Raw genomic sequence first — 23,850 nt, forward strand, 5'->3', positions numbered from 1 at the left:
TGCAAACAATAATGGGGACAGAGGGCATCCCTGCCTTGTCCCTCTATGGAGCCGAAAATATGCAGATCCCCGTCCATTCGTGACCACGCTCGCCATCGGGGCCCTATACAACAGCTGCACCCATCTAACATACCCCTCTCCAAAACCAAATCTCCTCAACACCTCCCACAAATAATCCCACTCCACTCTATCAAATGCTTTCTCGGCATCCATCGCCACTACTATCTCCGTTTCCCCCTCTGGTGGGGGCATCATCATTACCCCTAACAGCCTCCGTATATTCGTGTTCAGCTGTCTCCCCTTCACAAACCCAGTTTGGTCCTCGTGGACCACCCCCGGGACACATTCCTCTATTCTCATTGCCATTACCTTGGCCAGGATCTTGGCATCTACATTTAGGAGGGAAATAGGTCTATAGGACCCGCATTGTAGTGGGTCCTTTTCCTTCTTTAAGAGAAGCGATATCGTTGCTTCAGACATAGTCGGGGGCAGTTGTCCCCTTTCCTTTGCCTCATTAAAGGTCCTCGTCAATACCGGGGCGAGCAAGTCCACATATTTTCTATAGAATTCGACTGGGAATCCATCCGGTCCCGGGGCCTTTCCCGCCTGCATGCTCCTAATTCCTTTCACCACTTCTTCTACCTTGATCTGTGCTCCCAGTCCCACCCTTTCCTGCTCTTCCACCTTGGGAAATTCCAGCCGATCCAAAAAGCCCATCATTCTCTCCCTCCCATCCGGGGGTTGAGCTTCATATAATTTTTTATAAAATGTCTTGAACACTCCATTCACTCTCTCCGCTCCCTGCTCCATCTCTCCTAACTCATCCCTCACTCCCCCTATTTCCCTCGCTGCTCCCCTTTTCCTCAATTGGTGTGCCAGCAACCTGCTCGCCTTCTCCCCATATTCGTGTGTACACCCTGTGCCTTCCTCCATTGTGCCTCTGCAGTGCCCGTAGTCAGCAAGTCAAATTCTACATGTAGCCTTTGCCTTTCCCTGTACAGTCCCTCCTCCGGTGCTTCCGCATATTGTCTGTCCACCCTCAAAAGTTCTTGCAGCAACCACTCCCGTTCCTTACTCTCCTGCTTCCCTTTATGTGCCCTTATTGATATCAGCTCCCCTCTAACCACCGCCTTCAGCGCCTCCCAGACCACTCCCACCTGGACCTCCCCATTATCATTGAGTTCCAAGTACTTTTCAATGCACCCCCTCACCCTTAGACACACCCCCTCATCTGCCATTAGTCCCATGTCCATTCTCCAGGGTGGGCGCCCTCCTGTTTCCTCCCCTATCTCCAAGTCTACCCAGTGTGGAGCGTGATCCGAAATGGCTATAGCCGTATACTCCGTTCCCCTCACCTTCAGGATCAACGCCCTTCCCAGCACAAAAAAGTCTATTCACGAGTAGACTTTATGGACATAGGAGAAAAACGAGAACTCCTTACTCCTAGGTCTGCTAAATCACCACGGGTCTACACCTCCCATCTGCTCCATAAAATCTTTAAGTACCTTGGCTGCTGCCGGCCTCCTTCCAGTCCTGGACTTCGACCTATCCAGCCCTGGTTCCAACACCGTATTAAAATCTCCCCCCATTATCAGCTTTCCCATCTCTAGGTCCGGAATGTGTCCTAGCATCCGCCTCATAAAATTGGCAACATCCCAGTTCGGGGCATATACGTTTACCAAAACCACCGTCTCCCCCTGTAGTTTGCCACTCACCATCACGTATCTGCCCCCGTTATCCGCCACTATAGTCTTTGCCTCGAACATTACCCGCTTCCCCACTAATATAGCCACCCCCCTGTTTTTCGCATCTAGCCCCGAATGGAACACCTGCCCCACCCATCCTTTGCGTAGCCTAACCTAGTCTATCAGTTTCAGGTGCGTTTCCTGTAACATAACCACATCCGCCTTAAGTTTCTTAAGGTGTGCGAGTACCCGTGCCCTCTTTATCGGCCGTTCAGCCCTCTCACGTTCCACATGATCAGCCGGGTTGGGGGGCTTCCTACCCCCCCCCCCCTTGTCGATTAGCCATCCCCTTTTTCCAGCTCCTCACCCGGTTCCCACGCAGCTGTATCTCCCCAAGGCGGTGCCCCCCGCCCATCCCCTCCCATACCAGCTCCCCCCTCTCCCCAGCAGCAGCAACCCAGTAATTCCCCCCTCCCACCCCCCCGCTAGATCCCCCGCTAGCGTAATTACTCCCCCCATGTTGCTCCCAGAAGTCAGCAAACTCTGGCCGACCTCGGCTTCCCCCCGTGACCTCGGCTCGCACCGTGCGACGCCCCCTCCTTCCTGCTTCTCTATTCCCGCCATGATTATCATAGCGCGGGAACCAAGCCCGCGCTTCTCCCTTGGCCCTGCCCCCAATGGCCAACGCCCCATCTCCTCCACCTCCCCTCCTCCCCCCATCACCACCTGTGGAAGAGAGAAAAGTTACCACATCGCAGGATTAGTACATAAAACTCCTCTTTCCCCCCTTTTTAACCCCCCTCTTCGCCCCCCACATTCGCCCCACCACTTTGTTCAAACGTTCTTTTTAATAACCCGCTCATTCCAGTTTTTCTTCCACAATAAAAGTCCACGCTTCATCCGCCGTCTCAAAGTAGTGGTGCCTCCCTCGATATGTGACCCACAGTCTTGCCGGTTGCAGCATTCCAAATTTTATCTTCTTTTTATGAAGCACCGCCTTGGCCCGATTAAAGCTCGTCCTCCTTCTCGCCACCTCCGCACTCCAGTCTTGATAAACGCGGATCACCGCGTTCTCCCATTTACTGCTCCGAGTTTTCTTTGCCCATCTAAGGACCATTTCTCTATCCTTAAAACGGAGGAATCTCACCACTATGGCTCTGGGAATTTCTCCTGCTCTCGGTCCTCGCGCCATCACTCGGTATGCTCCCTCCACCTCCAACGGACCCGCCGGGGCCTCCGCTCCCATTAACGAGTGCAGCATCGTGCTCACATATGCCCCGACGTCCGCTCCCTCCGCACCTTCAGGAAGACCAAGAATCCTCAAGTTGTTCCTCCTTGCGTTGTTCTCCAGTGCCTCCAACCTTTCCACACATCGTTTCTGATGTGCCTCATGCATCTCCGTCTTCACCACCAGGCCCTGTATGTCGTCCTCATTCTCGGCTGCCTTTGCCTTCACGAAGCTCCCGCTCCTGGGTCTTTTGTTCCTCCTTTAGCCCTTCGATCGCCTGTAGTATCGGGGCCAACAGCTCTTTCTTCATTTCCTTTTTGAGCTCTTCCACACAGCATTTCAAGAACTCTTGTTGTTCAGGGCCCCATGTTAAACTGCCACCTTCCGACGCCATCTTGGTTTTTGCTTGCCTTCCTTGCCGCTGTTCTAAAGGATCCACTGCAATCCGGCCACTTTCTCCTCCTTTTTTCATCCGTATCCAGGGGGGATTCCCTTCTGGTTTACCGCACAGTGTTTTTAGCCGTCAAAATTGCCGTTGGGGCTCCTATCAAGAGCCCAAAAGTCCGTTTCACCGGGAGCTGCCGAAACGTGCGACTCAGCTGGTCATCGCCGCACCCGGAAATCCCCCTAATTGCTTTCTTAAGCTACACCCTGCTTTCTGTACTCCACTAATGCCTCCATTGATTTGCTCCCCTTGTACTTATTAAAAGCCTCTTTTCCTTCTCATCGTATCCTGAATATCTCTGGTCATCCATGGTTCTCTGGGCTTGTTACTCCTTCCTATTACCCTAGAGGGAACATACTCCCCATTTCCTTACTGAACGCCCCCCACTGCTCTTCTGTAGATTTCCCCACAAGTAACTCTTCCCAGTCTTCCTCAGCCAGATCCAGCCTTATTGTACTAAAATCCATTCTCCCCCAATCCTTAACCTTTTTTTGCGACGTGTCAATTTCTTTGTCCATAACAAGCTTAAATTGTACCATGTTGTGATCGCTATCACTAAAGTGCTCCCCAGCCACCACCTCAAACATCTGTCTGGTGTCATTCCCCAGAATTAGGTCCAGCACTGTGCCTTCCCTTGTTGGACCCTTTACATATTAACCTAAAACGTTCTCATGTATACATTTTCAGAACTCCACTCCGTCTTAGCCCTTAACACCCTGACTGTCCAAATTAATGTTTGGAAAGTTGGAATCACCTAATATAATTACCCTATTGTTATCACCTTTACACACTTCCACAAATTGCGCATATATTTGCTCCTCACTTTCCCGCTGACTATCTGTGTCTATAATAAACACCTAGCAATGTAGCTGTCCCGTTATTATTCCTAAACTCTACCCACAAAGCTTCATTTGATGCCCCCTCCAAGGTATCATCTCTCCTTACTGCAGTAACTAACACCTTCACTAATAATGCAATGCCTCCTCCACTTTTACCTCCTCCTCTGTCTTGCCTGAAGAGTCTATATCCCACGATGTTGGGCTGCCAATCCTGCCCCTCCCTCAACCATGACTCTGTGATGGCTACTGTATCACAATTCCATGTGTCTATCCGCGCCCTTAACTCAGATGTTTTACCTGTAATACTCCTGGCATCAGAGTACAGACCATCCAGCCTTGCCTTATTCCCTTGAAACTTACTACAGCTGTATTCCCTCTGACTTGATTGCTTTTCTGTGTTATGCTGTGTCCCAATCTAATAACGGTCTGTGTCCCCCCCACCCTGCTCAATTAGTCTCAACTCCTCCCAGCACCAGGGAGGAAGCCAAATGGTGCAAAGTTAGATTGGGCGGCTTGTTTCTCGGCCGGCGCCGAAACGATGGGCCAAGTGGCCTCTTCCTGTGCAATAAACATTCTATGATTCTATGAAGAGCTGTGACCTGTGGGGTGACGGGCCAGCAGCATGGACATGATGGGTTGAATGGTCTCCTTGCATCATAAATCTTCTATAATTTCACGAACTGTGAATTGGAAAGTATATATCCACTGGGAACAAAAAATCCATTTGTAATCTGAGAAATTTTATGGATTGTGTCTTTCCTTTTCCTTCCCTTCAGGAAAGGTTTGACATTGATCTTCGGACTTTGACAGGATGGGGAATGATTATCCAGCTGCCCCAGAAAGTCATCTTAACCCAGGCGTGCAACCAAACATTGGTCTTGGGAAGATTGGGCTGGATTCAGTCTTGCCCCTTTCACGCTTCCCTGGGCTACTTTACTTTTTGTCCATTCACACTCTTGGGCAGATACTTAAGAGATGATTTTAACCAGGGGAATGGGAGCCATGGGGGGGGTTCCGGGGGTGAATCACTTTTACAAAGCAGTCATTATTCTTCTGCTGAGACCTGGTAGGTGGGTGGTTCAGAGTGGGGTGTCAGGTTTGAGGAGACTGCGGCCAGGAGCCCACTGGGTTGCATCTTAAGTTGCTGAAATGGGTGTTCAAGGGATATTTGTGGTCTCAAAATGGGACTGATAGACTTACTGCCTCTATAACGTACCTTGGACCCTGATTGCTTTGGGAAATGTACACGCAGAGCTGCTGGGGTAGAACCTGGAATGCAATGCAGAGAGCCAGTAGGTACTTGATGGGCTGAATGGCTTCTTTTTGTGCTGCAATGACTCTACCTATGGGGGCCGGTTAGCTCAGTTGACTGGACGGCTGGTTCGTGACGCGGAGCGATGCCTACACCAATCGTACCAGATGAGGTTATTCATGAAAGCCCCGCCTTCTCAACTTTGCCCCTCACCTGAGGTGTGGTGGTCCTCAGGTTAAACCACCGCCAGTCCGCTCTCTCTCAAAGGGGAAAGCAGCCTCTGGTCATCTGAGACTGTGGTGACATTTACATCTTTAGGATAGAACTGATAGGGGCAGGCAATATCACGGAATCACAGAAATGTTACAATGCAGAAAGAGGTTATTTGGCTTGCCATGCCTGTGCTGGCCCTCTGAAGGAGCAATTCACCTAGTGCCACCCCCTCCCCTGCCTTCTCCCCTGTAGCTCTGCACATTCTCCCTGTTCAGATAATAATCTCATTTCCTCTTGAATGCCTTCGTTGAATCTGCCTCCACCTCAGGCAGCGCATTCCAGATCCTAGCCGCTTGCCGGGTGTCTCCTGTCTCCTTTCATCCTTTTGTCAATGACCTTAAATCTGTGTCCTCTTGATTTTGAACTCTTCAGCCAATTGGAACTTGTCTATAATCTCCTCTCTACACTCCTTTCTCCAGGAAAAACAGACCCCGCTCCCCCATCCCATTCTCGGGAATCTTGTCTGCATCCTCCCTAATGTCTTCACATCCTTCCGAAAGCGAGGTGCCCAGAATTGGACACAATACTTCAGAGTTTCTCCAAGTTTCACAGAACTCTCTTGCTCTTGTAATCTATGCCCCGATTGATAAAGCTGAGGTTGCTAAATGTTTTATTAAACACATTCTCAACCTGCCCTGCCAACGCGAATGATTTATGCTGATATTCCCAGGATCCTCTGCTCCTGCACCTTTACAGCTGTTCCGTTAGTTTATATTTTATTTTACACTTCTGATGGAGTTGATAAAAATTACATTGCTTTTGTGAGGCCAGGAAAGCACTTTCATTCCTTTCACACCCAATAAAATAATCTGGGCTACCATCCAAAAACTGTCTGGATGTGATTCTTACTCTATAATTTCAAGGCACCTCCCAGGGCAAGATCCCCCCCCGCCCACCGAGAACCCCGGAGGCCGCCCACGCCGCCAGGTCCCGCCGGTAAGGACCTACTCTAATTTGCGCCGGCGGGACTGGCAAAGAAACGAGCGGCCACTCGGCCCATCGCGGGCCGGGGGGGGGTGGGGCGGCTTCCAGCGGCCGCCAAACGTCGCGGCGCGATTCCCGCCCCCGCCAAATCCCCGGTGCCGGAGAATTCAGCAGCCGGCGGGGGCGGGATTCACGCCGCCCCCCGGCGATTCCACGACCCGGCTGGGAGTCGGAGAATCCCGCCCTGTATTTTTAAAATGAAAGCACCATGGAATGAAGACTTTCACCCTCACAAAATGGATTCCAGAAAGTCTGTTTCTAACAGACGGATAATATCTGGGAACCACAGAATCCCGACATTGTTGAAGGATGCCATTCGGCCCACCGGGTCTTCACAGGCCTTCTGAAAGAGGTCTACCTCCCCGATCCATCCCGGCCTATCCCCATAACCCCGTAATCTAACTTGCCCATTTATGGACACTAAGGGGCAATTTAGCACAGCCAATCCACAAGACAGTCTGGAGCCAGCAACACAGAGGGATTACACCCAGACAGAAGAAAATAACTCTGCCGAAACCAGTGGACTCAGTCAAGTGCAACGGGGCTGATTCATTTTACTTGCAAGATTATCTCTACAGGAGTTTGGCCAAGACCTCTCCTGGGAAAGCCAGAAACATGCAATTTCCATTTGTCTTTAAAGAACCAAAAGGGTGAATCCTTCGTGCCTGCAACACCTATCTTTTTTAAATAAAAATATATTTTATTGAAAATATTTTCTAAACAACATTTTCCCCTCTTACAAAACAAACGGAACGATAACAAAATAGACATTTTTAACAATACACGAGTAACAAAACCCCATTATCTATTGACCTATATTAATCTAAACCCCCCCCTCCCCCCTCCCCCCCCCCCCCCCCCCTCCCCCCTGGGTTGCTGCTGCTGGTCATCTGTCTTCCCTCTAACGTTCCCCTAGGTAGTCGAGAAATGGCTGCCACCGCCTGGTGAACCCTCGAGCCGATCCTCTCAGGGCAAACTTTATCTGCTCCAGTTTAATAAACCCCGCCATATCATTTACCCAGGCCTCCAGTCCGGGGGGTTTCGCCTCCTTCCACATAAGTAGGATCCTGCGCCGGGCTACTAGGGACGCAAAGGCCACAACGTCGGCCTCTTTCGCCTCCTGCACTCCCGGCTCTTCCGCAACTCCAAATAGAGCTAACCCCCAGCTTGGTTTGACCCGGGCATTCACCACCTGCGAGATCACTCCTGTCACTCCCTTCCAATATCCTTCCAGTGCCGGGCACGCCCAAAACATATGTACGTGGTTTGCCGGGCTCCCGCCACACCTCCCACATCTGTTCTCCACTCCAAAGAACCTGCTCAATCTTGCCCCCGTTATGTGTGCTCTATGTAGCACCTTAAATTGAATCAGGCTAAGCCTGGCGCATGAGGAAGAGGAGTTTACCCTGCTTAGGGCATCAGCCCACATACCCTCTTCTATCTCCTCCCCTAATTCTTCTTCCCACTTTCCCTTTAGTTCTCCCACCGACTCCTCCCCCTCTTCCCTCATCTCTCTGTAAATCTCTGACACCTTGCCCTCTCCGACCCACACCCCTGAAAGTACCTTGTCCTGTATCCCCTGTGTCGGGAGCAACGGAAATTCCCTCACCTGTTGTCTAGTAAATGCCCTCACCTGCATATATCTCAAGAAATTTCCCCGGGATAACTTATACTTTTCCTCCAATGCTCCCAAGCTCGCAAAAGACCCATCTATAAATAAATCTCCCACCTTCCTAATTCCCAACTGGTACCAGCTCTGAAATCCTCCATCCATTCTTCCTGGGGCGAACCTATGGTTGTTCCTGATAGGGGACCCCACCAGGGCTCCCCGCACCCCTCTCTGTCGCCTCCACTGTCCCCAGATATTCAATGTTGCCGCCACCACCGGGTTCGTGGTATACTTTTTAGGTGAGATCGGTAGCGGTGCCGTCACCAGCGCCTCTAAACTCGTCCCTTTACAGGACTTTCTCTCCAGTCTTTTCCACGCCACTCCCTCACCCTCCATCATCCACCTACGTATCATTGCCACATTGGCGGCCCAATAATAATCTCACAAGTTCGGTAGTGCCAGTCCTCCTCTATCCCTACTACGCTGAAGGAACCCCCTCCTTACTCTCGGAACTTTCCCTGCCCACACAAAGCTCGTGATGCTCCTGTCTATTTTATTTAAAAAGGTCCTGGTGATTAATATAGGGAGACATTGAAAGACAAATAAGAACCTCGGGAGGACCATCACCTTAATTGCTTGCACCCTGCCCGCCAGCGATAAAGGCTGCATGTCCCACCTCTTGAAGTCCTCCTCCATTTGTTCTACCAGCCGTGTCAAATTAAGTCTGTGCAAGGTTCCCCAGCTCCTAGCGATCTGAATCCCCAGGTATCGGAAGTTTCTTTCCACTTTCCTTAGCGGTAAGCCTTCTATCTCTCTACTCTGGTCCCCTGGATGTATCACAAATAATTCACTCTTCCCCATGTTTAGCCTATACCCCGAGAATTCCCCGAACCTCCTCAAAATTCGCATAACCTCTATCATCCCCCCCGCTGGGTCCGACACGTATAACAATAGGTCATCCGCGTATAACGAGACTCGATGTTCTTCTCCCCCTCTAATCACCCCTCTCCATTTCCTGGAGTCTCTCAACGCCATGGCCAGAGGTTCAATTGCCAACGCAAACAACAATGGAGACAGCGGGCATCCCTGTCTTGTTCCCCTATATAATCGGAAATACTCCTATCTATGTCGACCTGTAACTACGCTTGCCGTTGGTGCCCCATAAAGAAGTCTAACCCAGCGAATAAACCCGTTCCCAAACCCAAACATCCTTAACACTTCCCATAAATACTACCACTCCACCCTATCAACTGCCTTCTCTGCGTCCATTGCCGCCACTATCTCTGCCTCCCCCTCCACTGGGGGCATCATTATCACCCCTAATAGTCGTCGCACGTTAACATTCAGTTGTCTCCCTTTTACGAACCCTGTCTGGTCTTCGTGCACCACCCCCGGGACACAGTCCTCTATCCTCGATGCCAGTACCTTTGCCAGCAACTTGGCGTCCACGTTCAATAGTGAAATAGGTCTATAGGACCCGCACTGCAACGGATCTTTGTCTCTCTTCAAAATTAGCGATATCGTCGCCTCCGACATCGTCGGGGGTAGTGTCCCCCCTTCCCTGGCCTCATTGAACGTCCTCGCCATCAACGGGGCCAACAAGTCCACATATTTTCTGTAGTATTCCACCGGGAACCCGTCCGGCCCCGGAGCCTTCCCTGCTTGCATGCTTCCCAGTCCCTTAATAACCTCGTCCACCTCAATCGGCGCCCCCAGGCCTGCCACCTCCTGCTCCTCCACTTTCGGGAACCTCAATTGGTCCAGGAACTGCCGCATCCCCTCCTCTCCCTCTGGGGGTTGAGACCTATACAGTTCCTCATAAAAGGTCTTAAACACCTCATTTATCTTTCCTGCCCTTCGCACAGTGTCTCCCCTTTCATCCCTAATTCCTCCTATCTCCCTCGCTGCTGCCCTCTTTCGCAGTTGGTGCGCCAACAGGCGACTAGCCTTTTCCCCATATTCGTACCTCCTCCCCTGTGCCTTCCTCCACAGTACCTCCGCCTTTCTGGTGGTCAGAAGGTCAAACTCGGTCTGGAGTCGTCTCCTCTCCCTGTACAGCTCCTCCTCCGGGGTCTCTGCAAATTCCCTGTCCACCCTTAAAATTTCCCCCAGTAATCTATCCCTTTCCTTGGCCTCTGTTTTCCTTTTGTGGGCCCCAATAGAAATCAGCTCTCCTCTGACCACCGCTTTTAGTGCTTCCCAGACCACTCCCACAGGGACCTCGCCGTCGTCATTGACCTCCAGGTATCTCTCAATACACCCCCTCACTCTTGCACACACTCCCTCATCCGCCATCAGTCCCACATCTAATCGCCAGAGTGTTCTCTGCTCCCTGTCCTCTCCTACTTCCACGTCCACCCAATGTGGGGCATGATCCAAAACCGCTATGGCTGAGTATTCAGCTTCTTCCACCCTAGAGATCAACGACCTTCCTAAAACAAAAAATCTATCCGGGAGTACACTTTATGGACATGGGAGAAGAAGGAATACTCCCTAGCCCTAGGTCTAGGAAATTGCCATGGATCCACTCCCCCCATTTGGTCCATAAACCCCTTAAGTACCTTGGCCGTTGCCGGCCTTCTTCCGGTCCTTGAGCTGGAGCTATCTAGCCCCGGGTCCAGCACTGTATTAAAGTCCCCTCCTAAAATTAAATTTCCTGCCTCCAGGTCCGGTATACGCCCCAACATCCGTCTCATGAATCCCGCATCGTCCCAATTTGGGGCATACACATTAACCAACACGACCTCCATTCCCTCCAGCCTACCACTCACCATTACATATCTACCTCCGCTATCTGCTACGATGTTCTTTGCTTCAAATGCTACCCGTTTCCCCACCAAAATGGCCACCCCTCTGTTCTTTGCGTCCAGTCCTGAGTGGAACACCTGCCCCACCCATCCTTTCCTTAACCTAACTTGGTCCGCCACCTTTAGGTGCGTCTCTTGGAGCATAGCCACGTCTGCCCTTAGTCCTTTCAAATGCGCGAGCACTCTGGCCCTTTTTATCGGTCCATTTAGGCCTCTCACGTTCCACGTGATCAGCCTCACTAGGGGGCTACCTGCCCCCCTCCCGTGTCGACTAGCCATTACCTTCTCTAGGCCAGTCCCATATCCCGACTCCGCGCTCCCGCTGGCTCCCCCAGCGTCACACACCGTCCACGGCCACCCACTCTTTAGCCATTCCCTTTTGGATTTCCGCAGCAGCAACCCAGTTGTCCCCCCCCCCCCCCCCCCCCCCCCCCCGCTAGATCCCTATCTAGCTTGATTGCTCCCCCCATGTCACTTCCGTAAGTCAGCTGACTTCAACTGACCCCGGCTACTCCTGCTCACTCCTCGACCCCCCCGGTGTGAGGGAACTCCCATCCGCCTTGCGCCTGTTTTCCCGCCTTATTCTTTCTGGCGCGGGAACATCTCTTTACCTGACCCGCCTCTTATGACGCAGCTCCCTTTCCCCTCCCCCTCCCCTTCCCCATTCTCTGTTCTCCAACTATGTCCCGTCTTTCCCCCCTCACCGGCGCCCACATTTCCCCAGTGTCTCCCCCCTTCCCTGTTTACTTCACGATTAACTTTCACCATAACATTAACAAAAACAATAACAATAACAATTCCCTGCAGCATCAGTCCCTCAGTTCCGGTCCAGTTTCTCTTCATTAATAAAGGTCCATGCTTCCTCCGCCGTCTCGAAGTAATAGTGTCTCTCCTGATACGTGACCCATAGTCTTGCCGGCTGCAGCATCCCAAACTTCACCTTCTTTTTGTGCAAAATCTCTTTGGCTCGGTTGAAGCTCGCCCTCCTTCTCGCCACCTCCGCACTCCAATCCTGGTATATCCGTACCACTGCATTCTCCCATCTGCTACTCCGCACCTTTTTAGCCCATCTCAGGACCTCTTCTCTGTCCTTAAGGCGGTAGAATCGCACGATTATCGCCCTCGGTGGTTCTCCCGCTTTTGGTCTTCTCGCCGGGATCCGATGTGCCCACTCCACCTCCATGGGGCCCGCAGGGGCCTCAGCACCCATCAGTGAGCTCAGCATCTTACTTGCATACGCTCCACAGTCCACTCCTTCCACACCCTCAGGGAGACCTAGTATCCTAAGGTTCTTCCTTCGCGCTCCGTTTTCAAGGGCCTCGATCCTTTCGGCACACTTTTTATGAAGTGCCTCGTGCGTCTGAGTCTGAACCGCCAGGCCCAGGACCTCGTCCTCAATACCTGACACCTTCTGCTCCACCACGCGGAGCTCAGTCTCCTGGGTCTTTAAAGTCTCCTTAAGCCCCTCAATTGCCTGTAGCATCGGGGTCAGTACCTCCTTCTTCAGCAGCTCCACGCACCGTCTCACGACCTCGTCCTGCTCAGGCCCCCATGTCGCCTGCGATTTCTCCGCCGCCATTTTGTTTTCCTCTCCCTCTGACCTTATAGTCGAAGATTCTTCAGGCTGCAGCCGCCGCCTCCGGTGTTTTCTTCCGTCGTTCGGGGGGGACTCCCTTCCCACACACCCCACACCGGGTTACTCGGCCGAAAAAATCCCCGTTGGGGCTCTTAAAAGAGCCCGAAGTTCCGTCGGAGCTGGAGCCACCGAAACGTGCGGCTAGCTCATCCCTGCCGCAACCGGAAGTCCTGCAACGCCTTTCAACCTCCATCTTAAAGAGCTAGTTAAAAATAAGCGACTTTGTTCCTGTTACTCTGTTAGTAATTTGAGTACATGTTACATCTCTGGAAATCATATTTTCTGGTGTGTACGCTTGTCTGCATGTTTGAGGTGTTCAATGAATTTACATTTTGGATGTTATGTAAATAAATGTAAACATCCAAGAAAGCCTGTTTGTGTCGATTCTTTAGCTCAGAGGATAGTTAAGAGTCAACCGCATTGCTGTGGGTCTGGAGTCACAGGTAGGCCAGACCAGGTAAGGACGGCAGATTTCCTTCCCTAAAGGAGCACTGTTGCTTCACAGCGCCAGGGACCCAGGATCGATTCCCGGCTTGGGTCACTGTCTGTGCGGAGGCTGCACGTTCTCCCCGTGTCTGCGTGGGTTTCCTCCGGCTGCTCCGGTTTCCTCCCACAAGTCCCGAAAAACATGCTTGTTAGGTGAATTGGACATTCCAAATTCTCCCTCAGTGTAACTGAACAGGCGCCAGAGTGTGGCGACTAGGGGCTTTTCACAGTAACTTCATTGCAGTGTTAATGTAAGCCTGCTTGTGACACTAATGAAGATTATTATTATTAGTGAATCTTTAATGACAATCAGTGTCATGGTCATCGTTACTGAGGTTAACTTTACATTCCAGATTTATTAACAGAATTTAAAATCCACTTGCTGTGGTGGGATTTGAACCCATTTCCCCCGAGTGTTAGTCTGGCTCACATGTTTGGAGACATTACCATTATGCCACTGATTTTCCCTTATCAGACATGGGGTTAGAAATATACAGATTATAATATGAATGACGACTGTTAATGTGGCAGAATGTTAATCCAATAGTTAAAACTATCTAACCTTCCAACAAATTGTGCTGTTTGCCACTGGCATACCTAACGTCAGTGCGATGTCACAGACTGGGGTTCAAGTCCGAGGTACGTCAATGTGTCCTTGATATGGGAATTCCTACAAATAGAAGATAAATTTTGCTGGGTTGGATTTAGCCCAAAATCCACTATTGTAATATCTTGATGCCCCAAAACCTGCACTCTAACAGACTTAATTATTGCCTACTTTAAAGCGAATTACAGTAAACGATTCGCAATGACAATGCTATTATTTAAAAATAAAACTTACTGAAAAGCTCTGAGTCAGCTAATGTTAATTAAGTGCCGAAACATAATGCTTGCTCAGAACGAGTGTGTAACCTACCATTGAACCAGCCAAGACCCCAGCTGTTTAAATGACTATTCTCCCTCCCAAATGTCAGAACAGCAGAGATTCAGTACCAAAGGATTCACTCCCTGGCTGGAAATTTAAAAGACGGAGTTTATTTAGTGCTGAACCTGATAATTTGGTTTAATTCTCCCAAAGCGGGGAAGATCAAATAAACACAGTTTTCAAGCTTGGAGTCTATCGTTGACAAGGCGCTGGTTAATAATGGAAGGTTCTCCATAATGGGAGGAGTGAGCCCGGATAGCGAAAACAGCGTGAGCGGAGAGAGAGCCGGGACAGCGAAAACAGCGTGGGAGGAGAGAGCCGGGAGATTTAAAAAGCGTGGAAGGAGAGAGCCGGGACAGTGCTGGGAGAGGTGAGTGCACAAAAGGTGTGGCAGGAGTGCCTTTAGTCACGGAGTGCTGATTGGAACAGAGTGCATCTGAGTTTAGGTGAGTGACTGAGTGCTGATTGGAACAGAGTGCATCTGAGTTTAGGTGGGTGACTGAGTTCGGGTGAGTGGCTGTGGTTTTTGTTGGTGTTCGGGTTTATCCTTGAGGTTCTATAAAAAGATTTTTTTAAAACTTATTTAAATTAATTAACTAGTTGAATATGGCTGGACAGGTGATGTGCTGTTGCTGTATGATGATGGAACTGGTGGATCCCATTGAGACCGTCAGTGACCACATCTGCAGCAAGTGTTGGCTGCTCGAGGAACTTTGGCTCAGAATTGATGAGCTGGAGACCGAGCTGCACACACTGCGGCACATCAGGGAGGGGGAACATTACCTGGAAGCTTTGTTTCAGGAGGCAGTCACACCCGGTAGAATAAGCACTGTTAATTCGGACAGTGGTCAGGGACAGAGTGGTGTGACTGCAAGGGAGGCAGGTAGGGGGATCCTGAGTTTAGGAGTTGAGGAGCCTCAGCCCTTGACCTTGTCCAACAGGTATGAGGTACTTGCTCCCTGTGTGGATGAGGAAGAGGGCTGTAGGGAGGATGCGTTGACTGACCACTGCACCGTGGTACAGGAAGCCATGCAAGAGGGGGGAGCAAAAAAACAAGTGGTAGTTGTAGGGGATTCTATAATTAGGGGGATTGATGGCATCCTTTGTAAGCCAGATCAAGAGTCCCGCATGGTATGTTGCCTGCCCGGTGCCAGGGTGAGGGACATCTCTGATCGGCTTGAAAGGATTTTGGAGAGGAAGGGGGAGGATCCAGTTGTTGTGGTCCATGTTGGGACTAACAACATAGGTAAGACTAGGAAAGAGGACCTGTTTGGGGATTATCAAACACTAGGGACTAAATTAAAGAACAGGTCCTCCAGGGTTATAATCTCTGGATTACTACCCGAGCCACGTGCCAATTGGCATAGGGTTGAGAAAATTAGGGAAGTTAACACGTGGCTAAAGGAGTGGTGCGGGAAAGAGGGATTCCATTTCATGGGGCATTGGCATCAGTACTGGGGCAGGAGGGACCTGTACCGTTGGGACGGTCTTCACCTGAACTATACTGGGACCAGTGTTCTAGCGAATAGGATAAATAGGTCGGTCACAAGGACTTTAAACTAGCAAGTTGGGGGGAAGGGAAGTGTAAAGCTATGGACAGTATAATGGTTAATGGAGATCAAGGCAGCAGGTTACGTGACAGGTTATTATGTAGAGATATGGGTTCAAAGACAAGGAAAATTAAGAGAAAGGGGAAGAGGAAAAATAAATAGCGAAAAGTTACTGATCAAGGTGTTAGGATTCATAACAAAGACATAAAAAACAGCATAAGTGTACTTTACCTGAATGCTCGTAGTATACGAAATAAGGTAAATGAGTTGATGGCGCAAATCATCGTGAATGACTATGATTTAGTGGCCATTACTGAAACATGGTTAAAAGATGGTCACGACTGGGAGTTAAATATCCAAGGGTATCAGACTATACGAAAGGATAGAATGGACGGCAAGGGCGGTGGTGTAGCTTTGTTGTTTAAGGATGGCATCCGGGCAATAGTAAGGGATGATATTGGTGCTATGGAGGACAAGGTTGAATCAATTTGGGTGGAAATCAGGAATAGTAAGGCGAAAAGGTCACTGATAGGAGTAGTCTATAGGCCACCAAATAGTAACATTATGGTGGGGCAGGCAATAAACAAAGAAATAACGGATGCATGTAGAAATGGTACAGCGGTTATCATGGGAGATTTTAATCTGCTTATCGATTGGTTTAACCAGGTTGGTAAAGGCAGCCTTGAGGAGGAGTTTATAGAATGTGCCCGGGATAATTTCCTGGAACAGTATGTAATGGAACCTACAAGGGAACAAGCGGTCCTAGATCTGGCCTGTGTAATGAGACAGGATTGATTCAGGATCTCATAGTTAGGGATCCTCTCGGAAGGAGCGATCACAATATGGTGGAATTTAAAATACAGTTGGAGGATGACAAGGTAAAATCAAACACTAGTGTTTTGTGCTTAAACAAAGGTGATTACAATGGGATGAGAGAAGAACTAGCTAAGGTAGACTGGGAGCAAAGACTTCAAGGTGAAGCAGTTGAGGAACAGTGGAGAACCTTCCGAGCGATCTTTCACAATGTTCAGAAAAGGTTCAGACCGACAAAAAAGAAAGACGGCAGAAAGGGGAAAAATTGACCGTGGATATCTAAGGAGGTGAGGGAGAGTATCAAATTGAAGGAAAAAACAGACAAAGTAGCAAAAATTAGTGGGAGACTAGAGGACTGGGAAGTCTTTAGGGGACAACAGAAAGCTACTAAAAAAGCCACAAAGAAGAGTAAGGTAGACTATGAAAGTAAACTGGCTCAGAACATAAAAGCAGATAGTAAAAGCTTCTACAAATATATAAGACAAAAAAGAGTGGCTAAGGTAAATATTGGTCCTTTGGAAGATGAGTAGGGAGATTTAATAATAGGAGACGGGGAAATTTCTGAGGAGCTGAACAGGTTTTTTGGGTCAGTCTTCACAGTGGAGGACGCAAATAACATGCCAGTGACTGATGGAAATAAAGATATGATAGGCGAGGACCTTGAGATGATTGTAATCACTAAGGAGGCAGTATTGGGCAAGCTAATGGGGCTAAAGGTAAACAAGTCTCCTGGCCCTGATGGGATGCATCCCAGAGTGTTAAAAGAGATGGCTAGGGAAATTGTAAACGCACTAGTGATAATTTATCAAAATTCACTAGACTTTGGTTGTAGGGAAAATGCTGGAATCTATCATTAAGAAGGAAATAGCGGGGCACCTGGAGGGAAATTGTCCCATTGGGCAGACGCAGCATAGGTTCACAAAGGGTAGGTCGTGTCTGACTAATTTGGTAGAATTTTTTGAGGACGTTACCAGTGCAGTAGATAACGGGGAGCCAATGGATGTGGTATATCTGGATTTCCAGAAAGCTTTTGACAAGGTGCCACACAAAAGGTTGCTGCATAAACTAAAGATGCATGGCATTGAGGGTAAAGTGGTAGCATGGGTAGAGGATTGGTTAACTAACAGAAAGCAGAGAGTGGGGATAAATGGGTGTTTCTCTGGTTGGCAACCTGTAACTAGTGGGGTCCCTCAAGGAATAGTGTTGGGCCCGCAGTTGTTCACAATTTACATAGACGATTTGGAGTTGGGGACCAAGTGCAATGTGTCAAAGTTTGCAGACGACACTAAGATGAGTGGTAAAGCAAAAAGGGCAGAGGATACCGGAAGTCTGCAGAAGGATTTGGATAGGTTAGGTGAATGGGCTAGGGTCTGGCAGATGGAATTCAATGTTGCCAAGTGTGAGGCTATCCATTTTGGGAGCAATAACAGCAGAATGGATTATTATTTAAATGGTAAGATGTTAAAACATGCTGCTGTGCAGAGGGACCTGGGTGTGCTGGTGCATGAGTCGCAAAAAGTTGGTGTGCAGGTGCAACAGGTGATTAAGAAGGCTAATCGAGTTTCGTCTTTCATTGCTAGAGGGATGGAGTTCAAGACTAGGGAGGTTATGCTGCAATTGTATAGGGTGTTGGTGAGGCCGCATAACAAAGAACAAAGAACAAAGAACAAAGAACAAAGAAATGTACAGCACAGGAACAGGCCCTTCGGCCCTCCAAGCCCGTGCCGACCATACTGCCCGACTAAACTACAATCTTCTACACTTCCTGGGTCCGTATCCTTCTATTCCCATCCTATTCATATATTTGTCAAGATGCCCCTTAAATGTCCCTATCGTCCCTGCTTCCACTACCTCCTCCGGTAGCGAGTTCCAGGCACCCACTACCCTCTGCGTAAAAAACTTGCCTCGTACATCTACTCTAAACCTTGCCCCTCTCACCTTAAACCTATGCCCCCTAGTAATTGACCCCTCTACCCTGGGGAAAAGCCTCTGACTATCCACTCTGTCTATGCCCCTCATAATTTTGTATATCTCTATCAGGTCGCCCCTCAACCTCCTTCGTTCCAGTGAGAACAAACCGAGTTTATTCAATCGCTCCTCATAGCTTATGCCCTCCATACCAGGCAACATTCTGGTAAATCTCTTCTGCACCCTCTCTAAAGCCTCCACATCCTTCTGGTAGTGTGGCGACCAGAATTGAACACTATACTCCAAGTGTGGCCTAACTAAGGTTCTATACAGCTGCAACATGACTTGCCAATTCTTATACTCAATGCCCCGGCCAATGAAGGCAAGCATGCCGTATGCCTTCTTGACTACCTTCTCCACCTGTGTTGCCCCTTTCAATGACCTGTGGACCTGTACACCTAGATCTCTTTGACTTTCAATACTCTTGAGGGTTCTACCATTCACTGTATATTCCCTACCTGCATTAGACCTTCCAAAATGCATTACCTCACATTTGTCCGGATTAAACTCCATCTGCCATCTCTCCGCCCAAGTCTCCAGACAATCTAAATCCTGCTGTATCCTCAGACAGTCCTCATCGCTATCCGCAATTCCACCAACCTTTGTGTCGTCTGCAAACCTACTAATCAGACCAGTTACATTTTCCTCCAAATCATTTATATATACTACAAAGAGCAAAGGTCCCAGCACTGATCCCTGTGGAACACCACTGGTCACAGCCCTCCAATTAGAAAAGCATCCCTCCATTGCTACCCTCTGCCTTCTATGGCCTAGCCAGTTCTGTATCCACCTTGCCAGTTCACCCCTGATCCCGTGTGACTTCACCTTTTGTACTAGTCTACCATGAGGGACCTTGTCAAAGGCCTTACTGAAGTCCATATAGACAACATCTACTGCCCTACCTGCATCAATCATCTTAGTGACCTCCTCGAAAAACTCTATCAAGTTAGTGAGACACGACCTCCCCTTCACAAAACCGTGCTGCCTCTCACTAATACGTCCATTTGCTTCCAAATGGGAGTAGATCCTGTCTCTGAGAATTCTCTCCAGTAATTTCCCTACCAATGACGTAAGGCTCAGCGGCCTGTAGTTCCCGGGATTATCCTTGCTACCCTTCTTAAACAGAGGAACAACATTGGCTATTCTCCAGTCCTCCGGGACATCCCCTGAAGACAGCGAGGATCCAAAGATTTCTGTCAAGGCCTCAGCAATTTCCTCTCCAGCCTCCTTCAGTATTCTGGGGTAGATCCCATCAGGCCCTGGGGACTTATCTACCTTAATAAGGTAGATCTGGAGTATTGTGTTCAGTTTTGGTCTCCTTACCTGAGAAAGGACATATTGGCACTGGAGGGAGTGCAGAGGAGATTCACTAGATTGATCCCAGAGTTGAGGGGATTAGATTATGATGAGAGGTTGAGTAGACTGGGACTGTACGCATTGGAGTTTAGAAGGATGCGGGGGGGATCTTATTGAAACATATAAAATTATGAAGGGAATAGATAGGATAGATGCGGGCAGGTTGTTTCCACTGGTCGGGGGAAGCAGAACGAGGGGGGCATAGCCTCAAAATAAGGGGAAGTAGATTTAGGACGGAGTGTAGGAGGAGCTTTTTCACCCAAAGGGTTGTGAATCTCTGGAATTCCTTGCCCAGTGAAGAAGTTGAGGCTCCTTCTTTAAACGTTTTTAAGAAAAAGATAGATGCCTTTCTAAAGAATAAAGGGATTCGGGGATATGGTGTTCGGGCCGGAAAGTGGAGCTGAGTCCACAAAAGATCAGCCATGATCTCATTGAATGGCGGAGCAGGCTCGAGGGGCCAGATGGCCTACTCCTGTTCCTAGTTCTTATGTAATTATGTTGTTCTCCTCCAGAGAGTGAGTTAATGCAGGGATGAGCAAACTTGTTCCAGAAATAAATCAAAAATCATCAGGTTGCATATGGATTTCCGACAGGGAGCAAATACGTATTGATTGGATCCTGGGTGGAATAGGGCCAACATCAACAGGAGTAACTGGATTACAGTCTAAATTCAGAGTTGCCTTGACCACTTTAATTTGCTTTTAGTTCAATGCAGTTTTAATTTTTTAACAAACATCTTTCTACTTCGGAGCCGGTGCGAGGGGGTGCATCACATAAGACCTCACAACTGATTGGGATTTTCCCTGCAAACACTCGGCATTATTTAATGGTCACAGACGTGGCCAAGCTTTGCTTTGTCCTGTTGTGGACAGACTGAATCTGACGTGGCACAAATTTGCCATTTCTTGTTTGCGACACTTTGGTGGGCTGGGAGGTAAGTGCATCAAACATCTGCCCTGATTATCAACGGTTTGTCATTTTCTTGACAACTCGTAGGGTGCGATGTACCGGCCGCGTCCCACCGGAATCGGGATGGGACACAGCCGGTAGACCCCAGGAGAGGCTCTCCCGGGATTCCAAACAGGCGTTACTCCTCGTGAGATTTTCAAAAAACATAGATTTAGAGTACCCAATTTCTTTTTTCCAATTAAGGGGCAATTTAGCGTGGCCCATCTGTTGTGTTATTCACCCTGGGGTAACACGGACTGCAACACGATGCAGGTAGACTACAAAGCAGACACCAAATGTAGGCGTTGGTTCAATACGATTTATTGAGCTTCTGTAACAATGCACACAGCTGGCTGTGGGTTGACTCTCTACTACTCTAAGTGTACTAACTCTAACTATCTAGACCAGGCTAGCTCTGATCCACGTGTAGAATGTGCTGACTGATATATGCACCCTGACTGTCACTACCAGTGGAAAGAGGCGGAGTGCTGATGCCTCGTGTGTTTTATAGTTGGAAGCCCCCCTCTGGTGTTCTGTCTGGTGATTGGTTGTGTTCTGTCCTGTATGTTGATTGGCTCACCTGGATGTCTGTCACTGCCTGCTTTTACTTCTGATGTGCATGGGTGCATATTATGATACCATCCACCTAACCTGCACATCTTTGGGTTTGTGAGGGTGAGACCCACGTTGACACGGGGGGAATGTGCAAACTCAACACGGACAGTGACCCGGGGCCGGGATCGAACTCGGTGCTGTGAGGCAGCAGTGTTAACCACTGCGCCACCGTGTCGACCTCATCTCGTGAGATCTTACCAGATCTAGTCGCGATGTCGCGATCTGGGACCTGCCCCCAATGGACAGGACACAGTCTTGCAGAGTTAAGTGAGCCTAGAAACCTGCTTATTTCTGCTGACGCCGGAACAAACGGCCACTTGACATCTACCGGCCTTCATGAGGAGGCCCAAACCGGGCGCTGGTTAGCACTGGTCCCCACAAACAGGGGACCAGGCGGAATAGTACTTGGAGCAATTGAAGGCCCCTGGGTGATCAGCCTTTGGGCAGGGTGGCACTCTAGCACTGCTGATGCACCCGGGCACCTTGCACTGACAGCCTGAACGTGCCACCTGGGTGCCAGGCTGAACAGTTGGGCTCCTCAAGCAATCAGATTGAAGAACCCTGATTGAACCACGCAGAATCTAAACCAGGACGTATAAAAGAGTTTTAAATCTATATAGAAAGTGAAATAACGAGAGTGGGAAAAAAAGATGGTATTCAGAGACATAAAACTCTACTCACCTGATGGAAACCAGGCTGGTTGGCAATTCCTATTGGCCAGGACACTGGAAAATTGCCAGGATTTCACCTGTTGTGCCAAGCTGGCAGCAAAGATATGCTCCCAATGCTGGCAATGCCCTTCATTACATGTATGGGTCAGTCCTGATGATGCCACGGGAAAGTGACTGGTGGTATGAGCAGGGAAGTTGTAGCAATCCCGCTTAGTGAAGATAATGAGGAAGGGAGCCTGGGGCCTGAAGAGGGCCAGACAGGTGATATTTTGTTTTCCCACTTCCCCGGTGGGGTTTTGGAAAACCAGGAATGCTCCTTGGAGCCCCGCAGTAAGGTTTCGGTCTCCCCTGCTGCAGATTCACCCCTTCAGCCTACCCAAAACGAGGCAGCCCCAGAGGTCAATTTGCTCACTTTCACCGTGTGGCTCCGTGGCCGTGTTTCCCATGTTTCTTGCCAATGTGTCACTCCGAATGGGCAGGGTTAGGGCAGGCGGGTGTTAAGAAATAAAACAACCGTTTCTGCTGGAAAAAACCCTCATTATCCCCCTCCCCACTGCCCAAATTTATTTACCATAGATTCCCTTTTGGTAACATTTCTTCTTAGATCCTGGCATATAAAAAAAATCTTTATCACAGCCCCTATCCAATTCTTGACAAGCCATCATCTCTATAATATTGCTTGATCTTATTATCTATCGGGATATCTATTTAGGAAGATGAAATTCATGTGGTCATTGGGTCCTTTGAGAACCATTGACGCAGCTGGTGAGATCAGAGCTGAACTCCGCAATGCAGCAGTTTGTAAATACCTGGACCTGCCTCAGGAGTACGTTCTGCATTTTTGAAGGAATAAGATAAAATCCAGACAGCATTCTGGAAGCAATCTGCGTGTCTGCACATCATTGAGATGGCGGTGGTGCTGTCGGACCACACACATGTTTAGCAATGAGCCCCTCAGATATCTTCGTGATTTATCATTAAGCATCAGTTCCATATTTTACAGAGACACCAGAATCAAGGCCTGGTTGCTGCGCAGAAGGAGTAGGCGATTTGGCCCATCACGTCTGAGATAGCTCTCTGCAAGAGCAAGTCACTCGGCACCATTCCCCCTGCGTATTTCCTGCTTCCCTGCAAGTTATCCATCTTCCGATGATGATCCAGTTATCTTTTGAGAGCCGCGATTTAATTGTCTTCGCCACACTCGCGCGCTGTGCATTCCAGGTCCTAGCCACTCGCCATGTGAAAACTTTCCCCCTCATGTTGCCATTGATTAACGAGGGATATTATAATCCATTCGATACAGCTGAAAAGAGAGACAGTGTTGCTGAAGATTTTCATCTTGCCCTCATGAGGGGAAACAGAAGAATGCCAAATTTCAAATGATCCCAATAATTTATACTGTTAGAGGTGAAAATATTCACACGTAGGCCTGTTTGAGTAAGTAAAGAAGCAGTTTATTATTTCAGATCCGGGAGAAAGATTTGGAGACTACACAGTCTCTTTCTCACTTGAGCTAAGGTTCACATGGGGTTAATATACAGATTCCAGGGGCGGAATTAGTTGTATTCTCATTTACAATCAACTATATTTGCGTCACAATTCATTACATGCAGTCAATCAATTTTCTTAGCATCCTAGTTATCACATATATGGTTAAAGTGGGTGTTGTCTTACTCGCCCCTAACGTCATGCAAATCTCACTCAAGACTAACACAAGGATATGTCCTGTCTACAGCTGGGGACCTTGATCTATTATGGAT

Source organism: Scyliorhinus torazame, chromosome 17, assembly GCF_047496885.1.
Source record: "Scyliorhinus torazame isolate Kashiwa2021f chromosome 17, sScyTor2.1, whole genome shotgun sequence".
Lineage (NCBI taxonomy): Eukaryota > Metazoa > Chordata > Chondrichthyes > Carcharhiniformes > Scyliorhinidae > Scyliorhinus > Scyliorhinus torazame.